General features: G+C 42.2%; 2 long non-coding RNA genes and 1 gene segment (V, D, J or C); 1 reads left to right on the top strand and 2 right to left on the bottom strand.

Annotated features, from left to right (window-relative positions):
* LOC140128465 (immunoglobulin heavy constant mu-like) overlaps positions 1-27,503 on the bottom strand; it is a 476,316-nt gene that overhangs the window by 274,249 nt on the left and 174,564 nt on the right.
* LOC140128510 (uncharacterized) overlaps positions 1-27,503 on the top strand; it is a 53,221-nt gene that overhangs the window by 8,206 nt on the left and 17,512 nt on the right. The window lies entirely within an intron of this gene.
* LOC140128526 (uncharacterized) lies at positions 191-8,934 on the bottom strand. The gene is made up of 3 exons (XR_011855147.1): positions 8,909-8,934; positions 4,118-4,355; positions 191-332 (listed from the first exon to the last, which is right to left on the bottom strand). It is a non-coding gene; the product is annotated as an uncharacterized lncRNA (long non-coding RNA).

Below are 27,503 nucleotides of genomic sequence, written 5' to 3'. Positions count from 1 at the left end.
TTATAAATAGCCTTTCATTTAATATTCATTTAATATTTTGCAGTGCAACTAGTGGTCTGCTAGTCTTCAAGGGGTTATAACTATTATGCCTATGTGATGGAAGATACCATTTAAGATTGGAGATGTAGGAAGGGCAAGTATAACACAGTCAAGTGGCTGTTGATTAAGAGTAGATGAAGCACCAACCTTGTGCAACACCCCTGCCAACGTGTAGGCAAAGGGGTAGTTGCGAATAGGGCCCTCTACCTGTCAGGATCCATCTGGTGAGCCTGCGCAACTCACCCAGGTAAAATGCTGGGAGATCTCAGGTAATCTGCAGCTGTAGCCTCTGCCTGGAAAGGTAATAAATGTGTGTAAGTTGTTATCCAATTATGTGGCTGTATTGTAAACTGGAGTGTGATTGGAGATGTGCTACCACCTGACCAGGAGGAGTATAAAACCCCTGTGCACAGGGAACACATGGTCCTCTTTGCCTGTCAGCAGTTCAGACCTCATGGTCTTATCACAGAGAGTCCAGTCTGCAGAGACAGAGTGAACCTTTAGTGCTGTCACAGAAACCAATCCCAGGAACTGAGTCAGGAGACTCTAATCCAGAGCTGCAACTTCCACAGTTTGGATACAGCTCCAACTCCATTATTCCAGGATGCATATACCATCAGACTGGTGCCCTATCCTGCGGATCCCTCTTCAAGACCACTCCAGTACCAGAATCCGAATCTGCTTTTTGACCGTTCTGGCCTGTTGCCTGCTGTTCAATAAAGAACCTTGAGTTGATTTGCACAACGTTGCCTCTGTCTAAGCACTGGATAAGGCTGTCTACCACCACGGGCTTCTCCATCCATTTCCCAGGGACCTATCTTAAAAACGCTCAGGGGTTGCCCTGGGGAGAAAGCAGTACATCAGCCTCTCCCTCCATATTTCTTGTACACACCACAAGCTGGAGACCTGCCAGGATGTAGGACAGTCCTTCAGTCCCCATACTAAGCACAGTGACATCAGCATGCCCTAGGCCGCAATCGCCAGCCACTCACTCCGGTATTCCGGGCCTCGACGCCTCTAGGCCCCCCAAAAAAGCCAAGGCCCCCAATGGGGGATTTTGAACTTGGATCTGCAAAATCATTTCAACTTGCAACCTAAACCTGCAATTAATTTTATGAGAAAGATGGAAGTTTTACTCTTTCGAACCCCTGATAAAACTACTGCAGGGAAAAGAGATGGCAGAAGTGGGTAATTTTTTTTGTCTAGTGGCAGAAGTGCCAGATGAGTATGGGCAATGGAGAAGATTTATAAATGCTTGTATGCTTGTTCCAGCATTAGTTATAGTGTATTTCTATAGGATTGTTTGGCAGTGCAGCCACTTGCTGGATATATCAGGACGATATTACTCAACCAATGCTACAGGCACATACTATACATAGGACGGATGACACACATGTGTCCCTCCTATAAATACATACTGAACCACTCTTAAATCAGCACTATAAAACCACAAAGAAAATCAAGAGTATTCAGGTCCAACAAATCAATACTTTATTCGAGAAAAATCCCATAAAATTAAATAACATACATAGTTAAAAACATCAGTGAGGACACTCCAGGGGCCAGGATATCAACATAATCGTGCATCCAAGTCTAATTATCCGATGCCCCGCTTCCGGGTCATATATAAAGACAAAGTGCAAAGATCAAAAGACAAACAAAACCCCGAACGATTATATTGAAACTGTCAGGACATATCAAGCAAAGCTCTTCTGACATCCGGCATGTAGAGGCATAAGTGTATTAAGAAGGCACAAGAGATAACGATATCTATCCACATCAAGGGGCGGTATCCTAAGACGCCTAAACTCAAAGGCATGTATCTTCGTATAGAGGCGGGCTACTGAGGGCCCGGTGGTGCCGCAGACCACCCCGGCAAGCAATGGGAGAGAAGATTGTCGTACCAGTAAATGAAGGAGACAGACAAAGCCTACATACTAAAAACAAAAAAATATATCAGGACGATGTAGCAGCCTAAAATATCTGGCGTGGCAGGGTGGCACAGCATTAAATTTCCCTTATGAGTGTAGCCTTTTCTTGGTGGCCTGGAGGCAGCCCGCGGCCAGAATACCAGGGTGGCTGGCTGTCCTAGAGCCTAGCAGGTCTCCAGCAGATGGTGTGTGCAAGAAATTTGGATGGAAAGGGTGATACAGTGGTTTCTCCCTGCGGTAACCCGAGGTGTCAGTAGGATGAGTCCCTGGGTGAAGGATGGGGAAACCCGTGGTGGAAAGCAGCCATATCCAGGGATCAGACGGAGGCAACGTTGTTCTTTAGTCAACAGCCAAATGATTAACAGCGGATTCGTCAAGCTGGAAGAGTCATGGAGAGCTGGTCCACAGGAAGGTTACATGCAGCCTAGTAGTAGCTTCAGGCTGGGCTGGTAGAACTGGAGCTGAGTCCTGGTGATGGATCTCTGCTCTGGGCTTAAGTTTCCGGACTTGCCCTAGGTGATCGGCAGGGGCCTCCCTGAGGATCCTCTAGTTCCTCATATCAGGACACTGGCTGTGGCATGTGCTGACATGTGCTGCTCCCTCTCACTGGACTCTGCAAACAGACTAAGCCCATGTGCTTCTTCCCCTTCAGGGGTTTATATACTCCCCTGGTCAGGTGGTAGCACTCCTTGAATCAGCTTCCTTTACAAGAATATAATTGGACAATGACATTAAGTATTGTTAACTGTTGCCTAACCAGGCAGTGGCTACAGCTGCAATTACTAAGTTCTCCAGAGACTTCCTAGAGAGATGATCAGTCTCCCTAACAGCCGCTGACATGGAGAGGGCACTATTCGCAACTATTACCTTGCCTTGGCAGGGGCGTTGCACATCTATCACCAGGATCAAGGATTGTAAACCAAGCACATTGACAGACTGGTGACATACTCTTTGACAGGATCCACTCTTCTTTAAGATTCCTATGCCCTTGGTCAACACCTATGGGACCTAAAGCCCCTCAACCTCATTTGCATAATTTTAAAAGCCTTTTTTTGTAAAAACCAGGACAGAATAAGCTAAAAGAAGAGCGGATACTACCAGAACAGTATGTCAGTGTGCTTGGTTTACAATTCTTCATCCTGGTGGTAGATGTCCTTTCACCTCTTACTGACATGTGACGTAGTATTACATCACATGCCAGCTGCTGGGGTATAGAGAGGACTCACGGGATAAGCCCTCTCCATTCAAGATGGGCGTTCGCTGCATATTGAGCATATGTTTGCTGCACATTAACAGGTATCGCCGCCGGGTATATTACAGTGTGTGGGGAGGGATGTAACTGTGTGTTGGGGCGTGATATTTCCATGAAATACATGTGATACGCAACAGGCACACGGTGATTTGCATGTACATAATGCAAAACAGCAGGTTCATGTTGCTGCTCGCATGCGTTTCACTGGATTCGCATATGTGATTGTGCCGAGACCCAGCCCAGGGCATTTGTATGTGGGGTGTTTACCTGTATCTGTCAAATTTAAGGCCTAGACAGGGGGGTACAACTAAAAAATTGAGGGATTGGCAGTAGAGGAGGATTTTTACCCTATACCCTTTAATGCTTTATAGACATCAGCTCTAAGATGGGAATATTATTGTGTAACAAAAATAGATATAAATGTGTGTTACATCCCCCCACACTTGGTTACATCAGCCCCACACAGTTATATCACCCCCCCGCACACACAGTTATATTCCACCTCACACACAGTTATATCCCCCCTCACTAGTGATGAAGTACGGCTCTCCTTAGTGAGCTGGCTCATTAGGCTCCGTTCACTTAGCAGAGCCAGCTCTTCTGGCGCCTGAACGGCTCCCTATTAAATATATAATTGACTGGCCTGCAGCTCCGTCACCCTACGCCACTCCACTTTTAAACCGATTGCTTCGGGTCTAAGGGGCGTGGTGAGCCAGTTAGGGGCGAGGTTAAGTGAGCCATCGGCTCACTCAGGCAAGCCGGCTCCCATCGCTCGCGAACAATAGCTCTCTCACAAACGACACATCACTACCCCTCACATAGTTATATCCACGACACACTTGGTTATATCCTCCCACACACTGTATAATTAAACTTAATAACTAGTAATACATACTTGGCTTCCCTCCTGGTTCTCCTCTTCTCGGTACTGCAGGGTGAGCTGTGTTGACATCACTACACAGCGTCTTCTGCTTGAAGTAGGGAAGGTGATGAAGAGATGTCATCACCCCCTGCTGCTTTGTCTGGGTACTGGAGCATTGTGCTTACTGCATGATGCTCCACTAAAGTTCACTGCCAGACAGCAGGATGAGTTCCCCATTTGTCAGGGGACATCCAGGGCCTCAGCGGGTGAACTGTGGAAGAAACATCAAGGAGAGGGTGCCTGTGGTCATCTGCAGTTGTGCTGCACTTATACCGGGCCTGGAGAGTGTGACCGCAATCGTTGCGCTCCTGCTACCAACCGATCTACTTTAATAGGTAGCATTAAAGCATAACATATCTTTACACTTAATCTTTTATATAAAAAAAAAGTTTATTGTAGGACCATAAAAGCCAAGCAGTCATGCAAATATAATTTTCCATTAACCAGATAACTTGTGTTAAACTGAGATGTAGTCCCAAAATACAGTGAAGGGAAGCATACTGGGTATTTTGTGTGGCATGAGTCCTAGTCTAAAATTTATACAAATACTACTGAAAAAAAAATAAAAAAATATATATATATTGTGCAGTGATTTATATATTAAACGCATAATGAATGTGTTTAACCCCTTAACGACTTGGCCTTTTTTAGTTTTTTCACTTCCATTTTTCACTCACCAACTTCAAAAATCTATAACTTTTTTATTTTTCCACATAAAGAGCTGTGTTATGGCTTATTTTCTGCGTAACAAATTGCACTTCGTAGTGACGGTATTTAATATTCTATGGTGTGTACTGGGAAGCGGGAAAGAAATTCCAAATGCAGTGAAAATGGTGAAAAACCACATTTGTGACGTTTTCTTGTGGGCTTGGATTTTACAGCTTTCACTCTGCGTCCCAAATGACATGTCTACTTTATTCTTTGGGTCGGTACGATCACGTGGATACCAAATTTGTATAGGTTTTATAATGTTTTCATACATTTAAAAAAATTAAAACCTCCTGTACAAAATATTTTTTTTTTATTTTGCCATCTTCTGGGGCCAATAACTTTTTCATACTTTGGTGTACGGAGCTGTGGATAGTGTCATTTTTTGCGAATTTTGATGCCGTTTTCATTACTATAATTTTTGGGACTGTGCGACCTTTTGATCACTTTTTATAAATTTTTATTATATTTTTCAAAATAGCAAAAAAATGCCATTTTCGACTTTGGACGCTATTTTCCGTTACGGGGTTAAACATAGTGAAAAAACATTATCATATTTTGATAGATCGGGCATTTTCGGACGTGGCGATACCTAATGTATTTATGATTTTTACTGTTTATTTATTTTTATATCAGTTCTAGGGAAAGGGGGGTGATTTGAATTTTTAGGTTTTTTTATTATAATTTTTTTTTTAAAACTTTTTTTTATTTTTACTTTTACTATTTTTCAGACTCCCTAGGGTACTCTAACCCTAGGTAGTCTGATCGATCCTATCATATACTGCCATACTACAGTATGGCAGTATATGTGGATTTTACTCCCCATGCATTACAATGTGCAATTAGCACATTGTAATGCATGGGTTAAAACGAAGTAGCCTCGGGTGTTCGGAACACCCGAGGTTACCATGGCGACGGATCGCCGCTCCCCGTGACGTCATCGGGGAGCAGCGATCCACGACAAGATGGCGGCGCCCATGCGGCGCCATCTCTTTGAAGCCGCCGGCAGCATTGCCGGCGGCGATCGCGGAGAAAACACCCGCGATCGGTGCTAGCACCGGTAAGCCTTTGCTGCAATATGCAGCAAAGACTTACCGGCTATGGAGAGGGCTCGGCCCGCGAGCCCTCTCAATGCACCGGGACCCGGCGCGCGCCGTACTATTACGTCACATGTCGGGAAGGGGTTAAAAAGCCTATGTCCCAAAAATAATGCTAACCTGAAAGGTTTTATTTCATAAAATAAGCAAACTAATAGGAGTCTTATACTATGACAGATTTATCACCCGGCATCAGATTCTTATATGAATCTTGTCTTTTCATAAATCCTCCTCCTGTACTTATTTACTTATTCATATTATCCACTAGAACTACTACTGCCCATGTGAATGTAGATTTATTTTATTCATCCTGTTATTATAGGGAAGGGGTTAAAAACCATAATGTACACAAGGGCCCCCAGAATTAACTTTAATGTATATAATGACCCTACTCCATAGTGAATACCATCAATTGGCCCACATTTATCAAAACTAGTGCAAATTTCTATGTGGCATTCCCTGCACTCCTCCTGCGACTTTCTTTTTTTATGCACCCTAGCATAGCGTGCAACACAATTCTGTTGGACACCGCATGATAAATGTGGCGCACGTTGCTACTCTGCACTGGAACGCTCATTAACGTGTAGAAATATGCGTCGCAGCTGACGCGGACACTTCTTAAATACATTTGCAAGCAGCAGAAAACTGGCGCAAAGGCTTTAATATGGGGAATATGTAATATAATACATTCTACATTCTTGGGGTAAATACACATTGGCCCACATTTATTAAAGTATAAATAGTTCCCCTTAATGAAATATAATATACAATGAGCTCTCACCATTGATGTTGAGTTGAGTGGCATTCACACAAAATGCATTATATTATAGTGTCTCTTTAATAAATGATAATATACCGATCGCAGGTGTTTTCACAGCGATGGCTGTCGGCAAAGCTGTCGGCAGCCTCAAAAAGATAGCGGCGCATGGGCGCCGCCATCTTACCTGGGATCGCCGCTCCCCGTGACGTCATCGGGGGCGGCGATCCGTCTCCATGGTAGCCTCGGGTCTTCTGAAGACCTGAGGCTATTTCGTTTTAACCCCTTCATTACAATGTGCTGATAGCACATTGTAATGAATGAGGAGGAAAATCCCCATATACTGCCATACTGTAGTATGGCAGTATATGATAGGATCGATCAGACAACCTAGGGTTAAAGTACCCTAGGGAGTCTGAAAAATAGTATAAATAAAAATAAAAAAAAAGTTTAAAACAAAAAAAATTATAATAAAAAACCCTAAAATTTCAAATCACCCCCCTTTCCCTAGAACTGACATAAATATAAATAAACAGTAAAAATCATAAACACATCAGGTATCGACGCGTCCGAAAATGCCCGATCTATCAAAATATGATAACGGTTTTTCAATGCGTTTAACCCCGTAACGGAAAATAGTGCCCAAAGCCATTTTGAAAAATATAAAAAAAAATCGATAAAAAGTGATCAAAAGGTCGTACAGTCCTAAAAATGATATCATTGAAAATATTATCAAATTTCGCAAAAAATTACACCACCCACAGCTCTGTACACCAAAGTATAAAAAAGTTATTAGCGCCAGAAGTTGGCAAAACCAAAAAAATAATTTTTGTACAGGTGGTTTTCATTTTTGTAAATGTATGAAAACATTATAAAACCTATACAAATTTGGTATCCCCTTAATCGTACCGACCCAAAGAATAAAGTAGACATGTCATTTGGGGCGCTCAGTGAAAGACGTAAGACGTAAAAGCCCATTTTCATTGCATTTGGAATTTTTTTCCCGCTTCTGAGTACATGGCATGGAATATTTAATAAAATAAAAATTTAAGGTACAGTATGGTAACATTTACAGTAAAATGGACGATGGTAATGTTGTTGTTGTATGCCTTATGTTTATGAGCGACAGTTTTCCTGCTATATACCTGCATGTCATAAGAATTTAAATTAAAAAAAGGACCATGTTAAATTCAAATCTGTTTTTTTTTTTTTTTTAATTTTTACCGCTGTTTTGTATGCGTTGGAAAAGGGGTAGTCTTATACGGCGAATATATCTTAAACTCTATATTTTAAACAGGAAAGTAGGGGGTCGTCTTATACGCCGGAATATACGGTACTTCCCTTTATAACAAATTACATATATAGTCTCCCATATTAAATTATAATAGATAGTGATCCTTCCCCATACATGATTCATATCTGAATACCCTTGCAAGTAATGGGTGAGGGGCGTATATTTTAGTTTGTCAAGATCATGGGTCATAAACCATCATGAAAGTCATCATATTAGAGTTTTATCCAACAGGAAGATGATGACTATCATATGAAGATAAATGTAAGGTTATGCACTTGGGTCAAGGACAAAAAAATTACAATTATGTTCTAAAATACTTGGTAAAACTGGAGCTGAAAAAGACTTGGGGGTATTGGTGGATGGGAAACAATGTTAGTGACCAGAGCCAGGCAGCTGCTGCTAAAGCAAATACAATTATGGGATGTATCAAGAGAGGAATATATTCTCATGATAAGGACATACCGTATTTTTCGGACTATAAGACGCTTCTTACTATAGGACGCACCCCAGATTTAGGCTTCCAAAAAAAGGAAAAATATATTTTACACCAATTAAAATATCCCTGTTGGTCGCTCTAAAGCACAGCACACACAAACATACATTTACACACTCAGCTCTGCATCATCCATCCACATACACACACAGCCCACCTATACATACACACAGAGCTCACCTATACATACACACACAGCTCACCTATATACACACACAGCCCACCTATACACACACAGCCCACCTATACACACACTCTGCCCACCTATACACACACTCTGCTCACCTGAACACACACACTCTGCTCACCTATACACACACACTCTGCTCACCTATACACACACACTCTGCTCACCTATACACACACACTCTGCTCACCTATACACACATACTTACCCCATTCCCCTTCTTCTTACCTTGTCCCAGGGCAACATGGCAGTATGAGACCTGTGGTGATGTAAGAATCATGTGATCAGTCACATGATTCTGACATCACCGCAGGTCCTGTAGGCCATCGGTGGCTCCTCTCTGGTAGATCGGCTGCAGCTCTGTATCAGAGCATCACCCGATCTCCATTACAGCGGTCAGGAGGGTCTGGCAGTGCTGGATCCTCCTGACCTTCGGTCTATAAGACGCAGGCACTTTTTAGCAAGATTTTTTCTTGCTAAAAAGTGCGTCTTATAGTTCAGAAAATACGGTAGTTTTGTCCTTCTACAAATCCCTGGTCAGGCCACACATGGAATATTGTGTGAAGCTTTGGGAATAAGTGTATAAAAAGGACGGCTAATGGGAGGCCTCAATACAATCCATACATATGTGAATGGGCAGTGCCGGGATCTTTCTAATGATCTTTGTTTTACCTGGGCCTGAGGACAAGATAAGAGGTCATCCTCTACTCCTAGAGAAGAGGCGGCTTTACCATCACCACAGACAGGGATTCTTTACTGTAAGAGACTATGGAACACTCTGCCACAAGTTGTTGTACGGCTGATAATTTGTACAGGTTCTAGAGGGGCCTAGATTCCTTTCCGGAGAGAAATAAAACCTTTGTAAATGAAACTTCGTATAGGAATAAAACTGGGTTAGGAGGGAATTTTTCCCTACTTTGGGCTTATTAGCAACAGCTTTGTACATTATCATTTATAGGTTGGCCTTGATGGACCTTTCTTCAGCTTTTATAGAGGTTTTTATTTGATAGATCAATGAAGACTCCTAAAAGTAAAGGCAATTCAGAAACTACACCCACTAAACTGTACTTCTAGGGGAACAGCTTGAGGGGTAACAAACTGCCGAAAGATAAAGAAATCCAGAAAAGTATGTGGGGAAAATGTAAAAGAGTAACATTTATTTGCTAAACCTGTAATACCCCATTATTATAGAGCTCATCTGAGTCCATGTTCTCTGCATTACAGTCGGGACTATTTTTCAACATTTATTTATGAACCTTGTGGTTTTGTATTTCCCTTTATGCAGATAGAGGATATTGTATAATCTCCTCATGAGTTTATTGTAGTGTGACGCTCTCGCACAATAATAGACCCCAGTGTCTGCAGTCTGCATATTAGTCATCTGGAGATAGACCTGCTTCTTGGAAGTGTCTCTTGTGATTGTGATTCTGCTCTTCAGTGAATCAGTATAAGCAGTACCCCCGGTGGTGTAAATTACTCCAATCCATTCCAGTCCTTTCCCAGGAGCTTGTCTGATCCAGTGCATATAGTAGCTGGTTAACTCAAACCCAGAGACTGTACAGGTCAGTGAGAGCTGCTGTGATGGTCTCACAAGTCCTGAACCTGACTCCTGTACTGTCTGAGAGAAGACACCTATAATACAGAGAGTATATTAGAAAGGAAGGGTGATCTACATATAATAATGATATACATGTGTTTCTGGTATATCTTACATATTGGAGAAAATAATAATAATAGCAGTATAAGAAGAGCCATGTCTGTCTGATCAGTAATGAGACTTTGTGAGAAGAAATATTTTCTATGTCTTCTTATACTTTTGCAGTTGCATCAGGTATTTGCATGCAGGGCACCACCATGTGGTAGGATCTATATAAAGACAACTCCCATGTGTTATACATATATTTGACACAGGAGACAGCCTAATATTATTCAAATCAATACAGCTAAATCTTGAGGCACATGCCCCCTTTTTTTTTTCTTGTTTAGCATCATTCTTGTAAATTTAGTCATGATGCCTTCATAAATGTGGCTTAAGATGTCTTAGATGATTATTTGATGAACATTAAGAAGCATCTTAAAAACCTTATAAATATATGCCAAAAAATTGCTGCATGGTATTGTTTCTACCTCTTGTGCATAAACTTTTAAAAATATAAAATCTTTGCATTGGCACTATACGATTTGATGTTTTGATACAACTTCTTCTTTGTATAACAAAATCACATTTCTATAACCAGAAACATAACAGAATGGCTAAATGTCATTCTTTTACCCCAGAACAAAATAAGTCTCTATAGTTTCCATAGTTCAGGCTTACAGTGAAATCTGCTAAAGCTCCTTAAAAATCTTCCTTACCCTCCATAAATCTGAAAACTTATTCCGGTATGACAAAGAGTAGGAGGTTGTGGAACGGCACCGTGTGAAAGGCCTTCACAAAGGGCCCGACATGGCCCTACGATGTAGGCAGAATGAAGAAGATGAAGCAGCACTCCTAAATTAGATGAAAAACGTGAAGATTTATTCCACCATAAGAGCGACGTTTCGCCTTATCTATAAAGGCATTCTCAAGGCATGCTATTATGGTGGAATAAATCTTCACGGTTTTCATCTATTTTGGAGTGCTGCTTCATCTTCTTCATTCTGCCTATTCCGGTATGATAATTTAACCCTTTACTGCCAATGCCCTTTTTCATCTTTACATTTACATTTTTCTCTCCCCCCACCTTCAAAAATCCATAACCTTTTTATTTTTTCCCTGTACAGAGCTGTATGAGGGCTTGTTTTCTGCCTAATTTCTATTGCCTAGTGTCAATATTTAATATTCCATTCTGCGTACAGGAAAGCTGGAAACAAGTTCCAAATGCGGTAAAATTGATCTGGATGTGTTTTTTCATTACAGCGCTCACTGTCTGGAATAATCGTTCTTGTACAGTTAGGGCCAGAAATATTTGGACAGTGACACAATTTTCACGAGTTGGGCTCTGCATGCCACCACATTGGATTTGAAATGAAACCTCTACAACAGATTTCAAGTGCAGATTGTAACGTTTAATTTGAAGGGTTGAACAAAAATATCTGATAGAAAATGTAGGAATTGTACACATTTCTTTACAAACAGTCCACATTTTAGGAGCTCAAAAGTAATTGGACAAATAAACATAACCCAAACAAAATATTTTTATTTTCAATATTTTGTTGCGAATCCTTTGGAGGCAATCACTGCCTTAAGTCTGGAACCCATGGACATCACCAAACGCTGGGTTTCCTCCATCTTTATGCTTTGCCAGGCCTTTACAGCCGCAGCCTTCAGGTCTTGCTTGTTTGTGGGTCTTTCAGTCTTAAGTCTGGATTTGAGCAAGTGAAATTCATGCTCAATTGGGTTAAGATCTGGTGATTGACTTGGCCATTGCAGAATGTTCCACTTTTTTGCACTTATGAACTCCTGGGTAGCTTTGGCTGTATGCTTGGGGTCATTGTCCATCTGTACTATGAAGCGCCGTCCGATCGACTTTGCAGCATTTGGCTGAATCTGGACTGAAAGTATATCCCGGTACACTTCAGAATTCATCCGGCTACTCTTGTCTGCTGTTATGTCATCAATAAACATAGGTGACCCAGTGCCATTGAAAGCCATGCATGCCCATGCCATCACGTTGCCTCCGCCATGTTTTACAGAGGATGTGGTGTGCCTTGGATCATGTGCCGTTACCTTTCTTCTCCAGACTTTTTTCTTCCCATCATTCTGGTACAGGTTGATCTTTGTCTCATCTGTTCTTAGAATACTTTTCCAGAACTGAGCTGGCTTCTTGAGGTGTTTTTCGGCAAATTTAACTCTGGCCTGTCTATTTTTGGAATTGATGAATGGTTTGCATCTAGATGTGAACCCTTTGTATTTACTGTCATGGAGTCTTCTCTTTACTGTTGACTTAGAGACAGGTACACCTACTTCACTGAGAGTGTTCTGGACTTCAGTTCATGTTGTGAACGGGTTCTTCTTCACCAAAGAAAGTAAACGGCGATCATCCACCACTGTTGTCATCCATGGACGCCCAGGCCTTTTTGAGTTCCCAAGCTCACCAGTCAATTCCTTTTTTCTCAGAATGTACCCGACTGTTGATTTTGCTACTCCAAGCATGTATGCTATCTCTCTGATGGATTTTTTCTTTTTTTTCAGCCTCAGGATGTTCTGCTTCACCTCAATTGAGAGTTCCTTTGACCGCATGTTGTCTGGTCACAGCAACAGCTTCCAAATGCAAAACCACACACCTGGAATCAACCCCAGACCTTTTAACTACTTCATTGATTACAGGTTAACGAGGGAGACACCTTCAGGGTGCAGTCACACGTTGCAGATAAAACTGCATCACAATTAGTTTTGTTTTTTTTTTAGGTGGTATTACTTATTTTAAGAGGTGAAAGACATCAAATCAACAGGTGAATGACATTTGTTGAACAGGTTTCTCTTTCAAAATCAAATTCACCCGTTCAGTTCATGTCTTTCACCTGTGAAATTGACAAAACTGCACCTAAAACCACCTCAAAGCTGATTTTGATGCAGTTTTAACTGCAATGTGTGACTGCACCCTAAGAGTTAATTGCAGCCCTTGGAGTCCATTGTCCAATTAGTTTTGGTCCCTTGAAAAAGAGGAGGCTATGCATTACAGAGCTATAATTCCTAAACCCTTTCTCTGATTTGGATGTGGAATTGTATTTCAGAACATGTTTTTGTAAACAGCTAAAATAACAAAACTTGTGTCACTGTCCAAATATTTCTGGCCCTAACTGTATTTGATAGATCTGCATTTTGGGATGTGGTGATACATACCATTTTTATGATTATGTTTGTTATGTTTTGTTATTGATTATAATTGCGTTCTAGGAACAGGGGGATTGGAACTTTAAGGATTTATAATTTTAAGCATTTTTTTCTAGGAAATTATACAATATACTGCAATACTTCTGTGCCACATGGGTACTGCAACATTAGCTTGGATCGGCACTCATTGTGACCACATTTAGACGCATAGTGATTGCCATGACAAAGGCTTTGCCATGCATAATATAATATGTCAGCAGCATATTATAACAAAACTCTTTGGGGGGATTAAACAATGTGCCTCAGGTTCCGCCACTCTAGCTGCAAAACGCTTGTCTTTTGCTGTGCCAGATTTATCAGATTTATCACTGTGATGATTAATTCTGGTGCAAACTGTGCGCCAGAATTTTGGGAGCATGGACAGTTTCCTGAAAGCCACGCCCCTTCTCACAAGGTCATGCCCATCACTCGAAGGCCACGCCCCCTTAATTGGACAAGACGGAAAGTGCCATAAAAAGGTCTAAAAGCCTTGATAACTATGGTGGAAGGCATTTTAGACAGCGATTTTGGCGCAAAACCACCAGAATTGTGGCGCAAGTGCATTTATAAATCCCCCCTTGTGTGTCAGAATATGGCAATGCAGAGACACTTTTTGCATTTCATTTCATATTCATTTAATATTTTGCAGTGCAACTTGTGAAAAACATAAGTGCAAAAATGGAAAAAGTCTTCTATTCTTCCAAGGTTATAACTATTATGTCTATGTGTTGTAAGACCCCTTTTAAGATCGGAGATGTAGGAAGGCCAAGTATAACACAGTCAAGTGGCTGTTGATTAAGAGTAGATGAAGCACAAGCCTTGTGCAACACCCCTGCCAATGTGTAGGCAAGGGGGTAGTTGTAAATAGGGCCCTCTACCACCAGATCCAACTGTTGAGCCTGCACAACTCACCCAGGGATAATGCAGGGAGATCTCAGGTAATCTGCAGCTGTAGCCTCTGCCTGGAAGGGTAATAGTTAAGTAAGTGTAAGATGTTATCCAATTATGTGGCTGTATTGTAAATTGGAGTGTGAATGGAGAGGTGCTACCACCTGACCTCAGAGCAGAGAGTCCCGTCTGCAGAGACCGAGTGAAGAGAGAGACAGTGCAGAGCACACCTTTACTGCTGTCACAAAAACTAATCCCAGGAACAGAGGAAACTCTAATCCAGAGCTGCAGCTTCCACAGTTTGGACACAGCTCCCTCTTCATTATTCCAGCCTGCATCCGAATCTGCTGTTTGTCTGTTTAGGCCCGTTACCTGCTACCTTTTGTTTAATAAAGAACCGTGAGTTGATTTGCACAACGTTGCCTCCGTCTGATCCCTGGATAAGGCTGTCTACCACCACGGCTTCCCCATCCATTACCCAGGGACCTATCTTACAGACACTCAGAGGTTGCCGCAGGGAGAAACCAGTACATAAGCCTCTCCCTCCTTATTTCTTGTACACACCCCCTGCTGGAGACCTGCCAGGCTGTAGGTCAGCCGTCCTGTCCCCATACCAAGCACCGTGACATCCGCATGCCCTAGGCCGCAATCGGCCTAGGGCAACCAGCAAAATCATTTCAACTTACAACCTAAACCTGCAATGAATTTTATGAGAAAGAAGAGAGTTTTACTCTTTCGAACCCCATTAGCTGATAAAACCAATGCAGGGAAGAGAGATGACATAAGTGGGTCATTTTTTTTGTCTAGTGGCAGAAGTGCCAGATGAGTATGGATAATGGAGTAGATTTCTAAATGCTTGTATACTCGTTCCGGCATTAGTTATAGTGTATTTCTATAGGATTTTGGCAGTGCAGCCATTTGCCGGATATATCAGGAAGATATAGCCGCCTAAAATATCTGGCGTGGCGGGGTGGCATGATGCAACACCATAGCATAAATTACCCTTATGAGTGTAGTAGTGAAAATTGACTTTAATACTTAAAGTACATCTGCAACATCCCCCACCGGGACATAGCCTTTTCTTGATGGCCTAGAGGCAGCCAGGGCTAGAATACCAGGGTGGCTGACTGATGCGGCCTAGGGCTCGCTGATGTCACGGTGCTTGGTATGGGCTGACCTACAGCCTGGCAGGTCTCCAGAAGGTGGTGTGTGCAAGAAATATGGAGGGAGAGGCTGATGCAGTGGTTTTTCCCTGGGGCAACCCCTGAGATGTCTGTAGTATGAGTCCCTGGGTGAAGGATGGGGAAGCCCATGGTCGTAAGCAGCCTTATCCAGAGATCAGACCAAGGCAACATTGTTGTTAATTCAACAGCAGACAACGGCCAAACGATTAACAGCAACTTAAACAGCAGATTCGGCAAGCTGAAAGCGGCATGGAGAGCTGGTCCACAGCTCCAGTTCTACTAGCCAAGCCTGAAGTTACTACCAGGCTGCATGTAACCTTCCTAAGTCCTGGTGATGGATCTTGGATCTGGGCTTAAGTCTCTGGACTTTCCTTGGTGCTAGGCAGGGGCCTGAGGCACCTGTAGTTCCTGATATCGGGACACTGGCTGTGGCAGCACTCACATATGCTGCGCCCTCTCACTGGACTCTGCTCACAAACTAAGTTCATGAGCTTCCGCCCAGCAGGTTTTTATATACTCCCCTGGTCAGGTGGTAGCACTCTTTGAATCGGCTTCCAGCTTGCTTTACAAGAATATAATTGGACAATAGCATTAATGATTGTTAACTGTTGCCTTACCAGGCAGTGGCTACAGCTGCAATTACTAAGTTCTCCAGTATTAAAAGACTTCCTAGAGAGGTGATCAATCTCCCTTACAGCTGTTTACATAGAGAGGACTCTACTCTGAACTAACACCTTGCCAATGCGTTGGCACATGTGTTGCACATCTAACTCCAGGAGCAAGGATTGTAAACCAAGCACATTGACATACTGGTGACATACTCTTTGACAGGATCCACTCTTCTGTAAAGAGAAAAAAGACTTTAAAAACTCTAGCAACATCTATGGAGCCTGGTGCCCCTCAACCTCATTTGCATAATTTTAAAAGCCTTTTTTTGTAAGAACTAGGGCAGAAGAAGCTAAAAGAAGAGTGGATCCTGCCAGACCAGTATGTCAGTGTGCTTGGTTTACAATCCTATATCCTGCTGGTAGATCTCTGTTAACCCCTTACTGACAGAAGACGTAGTATTACATCACATGCCAGCTGCCGGGGTATGGAGAGTGCTCACTGGATAAACCCCCTCCATGCAAGGTGGGTGTTTGCTTCATATTGAAGTCACATTAACAGGTATCACCGCGTCTGAAAATGTGCGATCTATGAAAATATAATAATGGTTTTTCACTGCGTTTAACCCTGTAACGGAAAATAAAAGCATTGGAAACGTCATCAAAAGTTGCAAAAAAATTACACCACCCACAGCTCCGTACACCGAAGTATGAAAAAGTTATTAGGGCCAGAAGATGGCAAAATAAAAAAAATTGTACACAAGTTTTTAATTTTTGTAAATTTTTTTACAACATTATAAAACCTATACAAATTTGTTATCCCTGTGATCGCACCGACCTAAAGAATAAAGTAGACATGACATTTGTGGCGTACCATGAAATCCGTTAAATCCAATCCCACAAAAAAAAGCGCAAATGCGGTTTTTCACCAATTTTACTGCATTTGGCATATTTTTTCCCGCTTCCCAGTACACGACATGGAATATTAAATACCATCACTACCATCATTTGTTACGTAGAAAACAAGCCATTACACAGCTCTTTACATGGAAAAATAAAAAGTTATAGATTTTTGAAGGTGGGGAGTGAAAAGTGAAAACGCAAAAACGGAAAAGGGCCTAGTTGGGAATGCGTTAAGTTGGGATGAGCTTAACATTAAATGTTTTGGTTTTCTTTATATTTCCTTTGTTTTCTTTTTTGTAATGAAGAGAACAATAATATAAATAAGCAGAAGGTGGATCTCCTCTGGAACACATCCGGTGAGCTTCACAGTCCGACCTAGTTTTCATTCATTTCATTCAAACCTAAGTTCTTAGGTTTTTTGCCTCTTTGTGGTTAGATATATTCCTTTATATGAATTTGGCATGATAATCTCATTAGTTATCTTTTATTGATGAATGACTGTCACAATAATCGACTCCAGTGTCTGCAGTCTGTATGTTAGTTATATGGAGAGAGACCCAGTGGCTTGACAAGAAGCTGCTGGGCTCAAGTGCAAAGGCTTTGCCAGGGCCCCCGACTATAATCTATGGTTTATAGTGCTAGTCTTCTCCTATGATAAAGTGACACATTATGGGCCCCCTAAGCCTCTTGGGCCCTGTTGCGACTGCATCCTCTGCACCACCTCAAGTTAGGCCGCTGGATATACTTGCTTCTTGGAAGTGTCTTTAGGGGCTGCAAGAATTGTAGACCCCTTCACAATGCACAATAATTAACCATTTCACTTAGTATTTTTTTTTTAACCAAACTATTATGACAGACCAAATACACTTTAATTGTTTCTCATTAAATTTACTTGCATATATCATTTTAAGTTATGCTATATCATGTTCACTGAAATTACTACAGTCAAGGCCAAAAGTTTTGCGAATGACACAAATATTATATTTTCGAATGATCTGTTGCCCTCTGGTTTTCATGTGTGTTTGTCAGATGTTTTTTATTACATATAAAAATACAAGTGCAATCATATTATGAGTAACAAAAGCTTTTATTGACAGTTAGAATGAGTTAATGCAGCAAGTCAATATTTGCAGTGTTGCCCCTTCTTCTTCAGGACTTCTGCAATTCTCCCTGGCAGCTCTCAATCAACTTCTGGACCAAATCCTGACTGATAGCAGTCCATTCTTGCACAATCAATGCTTGCATTTTGTCACAATTCCAGGCCATGGACCCAAAATCTCTGTTTTGTTCCCTGAGCCATTTAGTTATCACCTTGGCTTTATGGCAAGGTGCTCCATCATGCTGGAAAAGGCATTGTTGATCACCAAACTGCTCTTGGACGGTTGTGAGAAGTTGCTCTTGGAGGACATTCTGGTACCATTCTTTATTCATGGATGTTTTTTTAGGCAAGACTGTGAGAGAGCCGATTCCCTTGGCTGAGAAGCAACCCCACACATGGATGGTTGCAGGATGCTTTACAGTTGGCATGAGACAAGACTGCTGGTATCGCTCCCCTTGTCTTCTCCGAAACAAGCTGTTTTCCAGATGTTCCAAACAATCGGAAAGGGGATTCAACAGAGAAAATGGCTTTACCCCAGTCCTCAGCAGTCCACTACCTGTACCTTTTTGCAGAATATCAGTCTATCCCTGATGTTTTTTCTGAAGAGAAGTGGCTTCTTTGCTGCCCTCCTTGACACCAGGCCTAGCTCCAAGAGTCTCTGCCTCACAGTGCATGCAGATGCACTCACACCTGCCTGCTGCCATTCCTGAGCAAGCTCTGCACTACTGGTAGCCTGATCCCAAAGCTGAAACACTTTTAAGAGATGGTCCTGGCACTTGCTGGTCCTTCTTGAGTGCCCTGGAGCCTTTTTGGCAACAATGGAGCCGCTCTCCTAGAATTCCTTGATGATACGATAGATTGTTGACTGAGGTGCAATCTTTCTAGCTGCGATACTCTTGCCTGTTAGGCCAGTTTTGTGCAGTGCAATGATGACTGCACGTGTTTCTTTAGAGATAACCATGGTTAACAGAAGAGAAACAATGATGCCAAGCACCAGCCTATTTTTAAAGTGTCCAGTGGTGTGATTCTTACTTAATCATGACAGATTGATCTCCAGCCCTGTCCTCATCAACACCCACACCTGTGTTAATGGAGCAATCACTGAAACAATGTTAGCTGCTCCTTTTAAGGCAGGCCTGCAATTAAGTTGAAATATGTTTTGGGGGAAAAAGTTCCTTTTCTAGGCAAATATTGACTTTACAATGAATTGCTGTTGCCAGGCAAATTGCCATTATAAAACCTGATGCAGTAGACTTTGTAAAAATTAACACTTGTATCATTATCAAAACTTATGGCCATGACTGTAGTATCAATGAGCAGATCTAACTGTATTGTACCATTATATATTGCTAAATGATGCTGGTTCTTCAAACTATAGCAATATGCTTTTAAGTTGTATCCGCCCCTGACGCAGTTATGGGAGGGTATATAACTGTGCGTTGGGTATGATATAACACATGCGATCCACAACAGGCACCCAGTGATTTGCATGTACATAATGCACAACACCAGGTTCACGTTGCTGATCACATGCGTTTCAATGGATTTGCAGATGCGATCATGCCGAGACCCACAGTTATATCCCCCCCACACACACTCGGTTACCCGCCCCCCACTCGGATACACCCCCCACACACACACTCTGTTACATCCCCCCCCTCCCAACTCACATTTATAAACCCCCCCCCCCCCCCACTGGAAGAGCCCTCCACACACTGTATAATTAACCATAATAACCACTAATATATACTTGGCTTCCCTCCTAGATCTCATCTTCTTCTCCGTACTGCAGGGTGAGCTGTGTTGACATTACAACACGCCGTCTTCTGCTTGAAGCAGGGAAGATGATGTAGAGACGTCATCACCCCCTGCTGCTTCGGCTCGGTAGTGGAGCATCGTGCTTACTGCATGATGCTCCACTAAAGTTCACTGCCAGACAGCAGGAAGAGTTCCCAGTTAAACTGTGGAAGAAATGTCAGGGATCTATCGTCCTGGTCCTGGTTGCATTTACTGCTACCACCATCGTTACACCCCTGTCACCATCAGCTCTACTTTAGATTTCTGATAGTAGGTTTCCTTTTAAATGTATAAAGAAATAACATCTTTATTCTTCCTTCCTTTTTTTTTTTATCCAAAAGTATGTTAATTGTAGGAACCTAAAAGCAAAGCAGTAATGCAAATATAATTGTCCATTAGCCAGATAACTTGTGATAAACTATGAGAAGTAGTCCCAAAATAGACAGTGAAGTGAAGCATACTGGGTATGTTGTTTGGCATGAGTCCTAGTTTAAAATTTATACAAATACTACTGAAAATAAATGAGCTCTCATCATTGATGTTGAGTTGAGTGACATTCCAAAAAAATGCATTTTATTATAATATATGATAATATATGCTTCCCTTTATAACAAATTACATAAATAGTCTCCCATATTAAATTATAATAGATGGTGATCCTTCCCCGCACATGATTCATATCTGAATACCCTTGCAAGTAATGGGCGAGGGGCGTATATTTCAGTTTGTCATGATCATGAACCATAGACCATCATGAGTCATAAGTCATCATATTAGAGTTTTATCCAACAAGAAGATGATGACCATCACATGAAGATAAATGTAAGGTTATGCAATTGGGTCAAGGACAAAAAAAGTACAATTATGTTCTAAAATACTTGGTAAAATTGCAACTAAAAAAGACTTGGGGGTATTGGTGGATGGTAAACTTAATGTTAGTGACCAGAGCCAGGCAGCTGCTGCTAAAGCAAATAAAATTATGGGATGTATCATGAGAGAAATAGATTCATTGTTTTGCCCTTATACAAATGCCTGGTCAGGCCACACATGGAATATTATGTGAAGCTTTGGGAATGAGTGTATAAAAAGGACAGCTAAAGGGAGGCCACAATACAATCTATACATATCTGAATGGGCAGTGCCGGGATCTTCCTAATGATCTTTGTTTTACCTGGGCCTGAGGACAAGACAAGAGGTCATCTTCTCTTGGCATAGAGGAGGCGGCTTTACCATCACCACAGACAGGGATTCTTTACTGTAAGAGCAGTGAGAGACTATGGAACTCTCTGCCACAAGTTGTTGTACGGCTGATAATTTGTACATGTTCTAGAGGGGCCTGGGTGCCTTTCTGGAGAGCAATAAAACCTTTGTAAATGAAACTTTGTATAGGAATAAAACTTTTTATAAATCGTTTCTGTTGACCGAGGAGTTATCCTGACTACAAAATGTGGCGTTAGGAGGGAATTTTTCTAATTTTTGCATGTTAAACCCCATTATTACAAAGCACATCTGAGTCCATGTTCTCTGCATTACAGTCGGGATTATTTTTCAACATTTAGTTTTGAACCTCGTGGTTTTGTATTTCCCTTTATGCAGATAGAGGATATTGTATGATCTCCTCTTTAGTTTATTGTAGTGTGACTCTCTCGCACAATAATATACCCCAGTGTCTGCAGTCTGCATGTTAGTCATCTGGAGATAGACCTGCTTCTTGGAGTTGTCCTTTGTGATTGTGGTTCTGCTCTTCAGTTGATCAGTATAAGCAGTACCCCCGCTGTTAAGTATTCTTCCAATCCATTCCAGTCCTTTCCCAGGAGCTTGTTTGATCCAGCTTATATGATAGCTGGTTAACTCAAACCCAGAGACTGTGCAGGTCAGTGTGAGCTGCTGTGATGGTCTCACAAGTCCTGAACCTGACTCCTGTACTGTCTGAGAGAAGACACCTGTAATACAGAGAGTATATCATAATACAATGTTCATATACATGTAATAATGGTACAATTGTATGTTTTCTAGTTTATCTTACATATCGGAGCAAATAATAATAATAGGAGTATAAGAACAGCCATGTCTGTCTGATCAGTAATGAGACTTTGTGAGAAGAAATAGTTTCTATGTCTTCTTATACTTTTGCAGTTGCATCAGGTATTTGCATACAGGGGACCACCATGTGGTAGGATCTATATACAGACAACTCCCATGTGTTATACATATACTTGACACAAGACACAGCCTAATATTATTCAAACCAATACAGCTAAATCTTGAGGCACATACCCAAATTTTTTCTTGTTTAGCATCATTCTTGTAAATTTAGTCATTAAATGGCTCGTTTTTTGCGTAACAAATTGCACTTCATAGTGATCGCATTGAATATTCCATGCCATGTACTGGGAAGCGGGAAAAAAATTCCAAATGCAGTGAAAATGGTGAAAAAATGCATTTGTGTCGTATTCTTGTGGGCTTGGATATTACAGCTTTCACTTCACGCCACAAATGATGCATCTAATTTATTCTTTGGGTCAGTACGATTACAGGGATACCAAATTTGAATAGGTTTTATAATGTTTTCATACATTTACAAAAATTAAAACCTCATGAACAAAAATTTTTTTTTTATTTTGCCGTCTTCTTGTGCTTATAACTTTTCCATACTTCGTTGTATGGAGGTGAGGGTGGTGTCATCTTTTGCGACTTTTGATGATGTTTTCAATGATATTATTTTTAGGACTGTACGACCTTTTGATCACTTTTTATAGAATTGTAATTTTTTTTTAAATGGCAAAAAAGTGCCAGTTTTGACTTTGGACGCGATTTTCCGTTACGGGGTTAAACTCAGTGAAAAACCGTTATTATATTTTGATAGATCAGGCATTTTCAGACGCGGCGATACCTAATGTGTTTATGATTTTTACTGTTTATTTATATTTATATCAGTTCTAGAGAAAGGGGGGGGTGATTTGAATTTTTAGGTTTTTTTATTATAATTTTTTTTAAACTTTTTTTTTATTTTTATTTTTACTATTTTTCAGACTCTCTAGGGTACTTTAACCCTAGGTTGTCTGATCGATCCTACCATATACCGCCATACTACAGTATGGCAGTATATGGGGATTTTACTCCTCATACATTACAATGTGCTGATAGCACATTGTAATGAATGGGTTAACCCGAAGTAGCTTTGGGTCTTCGTGAGACCCGAAGCTACCATGGCGACGGATCACCGCTCCCCGATGACGTCACGGGGAGCGGCGATCCTCAGAAAGATGGCGGCGCCCATGCACCTTTGCCGGCGGCGATCGGCAAGAAAAACCCACGATCGGTGCCAGCACCGATCGCGGGTGTTACCGGTAAGCCTTTGCTGCAATATGCAGCATAGCCTTACCGGCTATGGAGAGGGCTCGCGGCGGGCGGTCGCGAACCGGTTAAAGTGTGTAAACAAGATGTCTTAGACAGTTATTTGATGAAAATTAAGACGCATCTTAAAAACCATGATAAATATGCCCAAAAAACTGCTGGATGGTATTGTTTCTATGTCTTGTGCATGAACGTTTAAAAATATAAACACTTTGCATTGGCACTATTACTATACGATGGTTTTTCAACAATTTTACTGCATTTGGAATTTTTTCCGCTTTCCAGTAGACGGCATGGAATATTAAATACCGTCACTATGAAGTGTATTTTGTTACGCAGTTGTATCCATCCCTTACGCAGTTGTATCCACCCCTCACGCAGTTGTATCCACCCCCAGGGGTGTACCAAACCTGTCTGCTGTCTGAGGCGAGCCATAGAGAGACTCACCCCCCCCCCCGCCCATGTATGTAATATATCAGAGAGTGTCAGGACCAGTTCCATTATATTGGTTTGGTGTGAAAATAAAGCAATGCAAAATGCATACAGTGCCGCCATGTAGTATAATATGCATACAGCATACCCCATGTAGTATAATATGCATACAGCATACCGCCATGTAGTATAAAATGCATACAGTGTACCGCCACGTATAAAATGCATACAGTGTACCTCCATGTAGCATAAAATGCATACAGTGTATCGCCATGCAGTATAAAATAGATACAGCGTACCCCCATGTAGTATAAGATAGATACAGCATACAGCAATGTAGTATAAGATAGATACAGCACACCGCCTTGTACTATAAGATATATACAGCGTACCTCCTTGTACTATAAGATGGATACAGCATACCGCCATGTAGTACGTCCATACATACATCCCTCATACGTTTGTGTGAATTCAGCGCCATCAAATTTGGCAGCACTTTACAAATACACACAATACAATAAATACATAGAGCATATACACACAAACATACAGCATATACATACACACATATACACTCATACAGCATACACAAACACACATAAATATATATACATATATAAATAGAAAAAAATAATAAAGTTAATAGATAAAGTTACTTGCTCTTTTGGTGTCCAGGTTGCAGTGCTGGCGGGTGGCTGTGGATGGTTGGGCGGCTGTTGCTATGTCGGCAGGCAGCAGTGCCAGCAGCAAACTTGGCGAGCGGCCGTGTGTGGCCGGGTGGCTATGTTGGCGGGCGGACGTGTGGGGCCGCGCTAGTAGCCAGGAGTCTGTGCCGGGTTGCATACTCAGGTGTCTCTATGTAGGCGGGTGGCCACATGTTTGCGTGTCAGCGGGCAGCCGAGAGGTCGCGCTGGCAGCCGGCCATCTATGTCGGCCGTGTCAGTGGGTAGCAGAGTGGCAGCGGCCGGTCGCGTTGCAGAGTCGGCGGGTGGCAGCTCCAGTGGGCAACCCGATGGCTATGTTGGAGGGAGGCCAGCCTGGTGGCCGTGCTGGTGGGCAGGAGTTTGTGTTGGGCGGGAGCGACGGTGTGCAGCCAGGTGGCTATGTCGGCAGCCGGCCGGGTGTCTGTGTCGGCAGGTGGTCGTGCCGGGTTGCAGCACAAGCGGGCGGGTGGGTGAGTCGACAAGTCCCCTTGTCCAGCAGGAGGCGCTCCCCTGTCCACCCCTCTCGCAGTTTAACTGCCTGTCGAGCTCTCATAGACCCCGGGGGTACGTGAAGTGGGGGCAGGACAAGTGGCATAACACGACACCTGATGCAAACTTTTGATAAGGGTCAACATATACATAAAATACCACATATTACACATATAGACTACACAGACGCATACCTCCATTCAATAAGATTTCATGACCAGCAGCGGCCTCTGCACCATATTCACACATTTGTAAACATACAAATAGTATATACACATATAGCATATATTCATCATATGTACACAGGCTTATTACATACAGACCCACGCACAGCATATACTCACCATACAAACACATATAGCATATACACGATATAAATAACATATATACACACACAGCATATGCATCCATGCAGCTTATACATATTCTCACACACAGACATTTACTTTCACACTAAGGCTATATTCACACTGACGTATGGGGGACGTATATACGGCCGATATTCGTCCCCCATAGACGGCAATGGGCGCCCGGCGCACACGTCCGGCGCCGTACCGCTCCGTACGGTCCTATCTTTACCCATAGTACGGCGCCGTGCGCCATAACTTCCTATGGAGAGGGGCAGGGGTGAGTTGCGCTTACCTCCTCCTCCTCTCCCCGTGCACTGCCGTTGCCCGCTACGGTACGGTACGGGCGGGCATCGGCAGTGTGAATATAGCCTTACATAGTCACTCAGCACAGTATCTGCTCATTCACATACAGCCACACACATACAGTACTAACCACTGATGTGACAGATGGCTTCTTGCCACCACTCAGGGCATCAATTGAGGAGGTATGTGGCACATGTTTCAGCAACATAGGAGAAAAAGAAAGAGAACACAGGAAGTGGCAAGAGTTTACAGCTCCCTGAATTCCATGGGCTCCACTGCCTTCATGCTGTGCCCCTCCCCTCTGCTCTGCACTTCCAGCATCATCTAGAAATGTCTTAAAGGCAAAATCTCAGTATAGTTTTCAGTTTGTTAATACCAGTTTTGATCTTATTGCATTAGTGTTACTTCACACTACCAGTATTTACAACAGTTGACTTACATTATCACTCTTAACCATCATTCACATTAATGTGTGCCCGCTGTGCCGTAGCACGGCAGGCACACTTTGGCGTCCGGGAGAAAAGGAGGTGGTGAGCGCTGCTCATCCCTGACCCTCTCCATAGTAATATATGGCACATGGTGCCGGATTCCGGCAAAAGGTAGGACATGTCCCATCTTTCTCCCGGCTACGGAACGGGACGGTGCCGCAAGTGTGCTGCACCAAATAGCTCCTGTATGGCGGCGTGCGCCCGTTGCCGTGTATGGGGGACGTATATACGTGCCCTATACGTTCGTGTGAATATAGCCTTAGACCTATACATTACTACATAAGTGCCATTGTTATGACTTCACCTTTACTCTCAAATAGTCTTTTAAATTGAGGAAAGCTGCAATTAAGGGACAGAAACGTGGCCATGATGCAGTTGCGATGGTAGTGATGAAGATGGAGCTGGTGCTGCCGGGAGAGGTTGTTTTCCGTCTCCATCTGCTCCAATTTCCTCTGGTGCAAGAAGATGCCCTATAATAATAAAAATAATCTTTATTTATATAGTGCCATCAAATTCCGTAGTGCTTTACAAATGATAGGGGACATATACAACTATATTACATTACAAAGAACAAACAGTCATATGGAACAATAGGAGTGAGGGCCCTGCTCACAAGAGCTTACAGACTATGAGGATGAGGGGGGTGACACAAGAGGTTGTATAATGGTCCAGCCATTCTTTATAAGGGAACAATATAAAATAATTTAATAAATATTTAATAAATAAAAATTCTGCTGCTTGAACCAGCCATCAGCCGCCATCTTATTTACAGGGTGAAAAAGACTGCAGAGAAGCCTGGAGCTTAGTAAATATCTGCTGTTTCATTAGTAAACGGGTAACATGCTTAAAAGAAGAGGGGACGGCACCAGAAGAGAGAGGGAGGTTGAAAATTTTAGTGAGGTGAGAAGTGACTGCTGGGGAGAGAGACTGTACCAGTTGCCGTGCTCCTGCCTGCCCCTCCACTTGCTCCCCCTCCAACTATCTGCCAGAAATTTTGGCAGGACAGAAATAATACTCTGTGTTGCTACAAGAATTATTTTTATTAGTCATCTTAAGGAGCAGTGCTTAGAATAAAGATATATTTCTGTTAACATTGCTGAGATCTTCCACGAAGTGTTAATAATTAAACCTACAATGGTACCTAAACACGCCACCAGACACCGGCATCATTATTTTGGAGGGGCCAGGGAGTATACATACTGTACAAGGTTTACTGATGAAAGTCGATTCACATAGAGCAGAAATGATGGCTGCCTATTAGAGATGAGCGAGCGCTAAAATGCTCGAGTGCTCGTTACTCGAGTCGAACTTTTCTCGATGCTATTATCTATTATTTTATTCTATTCTATTGTTTGTAGCAATGTACAAA

Source organism: Engystomops pustulosus, chromosome 1 (genome assembly GCF_040894005.1).
Source record: "Engystomops pustulosus chromosome 1, aEngPut4.maternal, whole genome shotgun sequence".
In the NCBI taxonomy this organism is placed as follows: Eukaryota; Metazoa; Chordata; class Amphibia; order Anura; family Leptodactylidae; genus Engystomops; species Engystomops pustulosus.
This window is presented reverse-complemented; position numbering and strand designations above follow the sequence as displayed.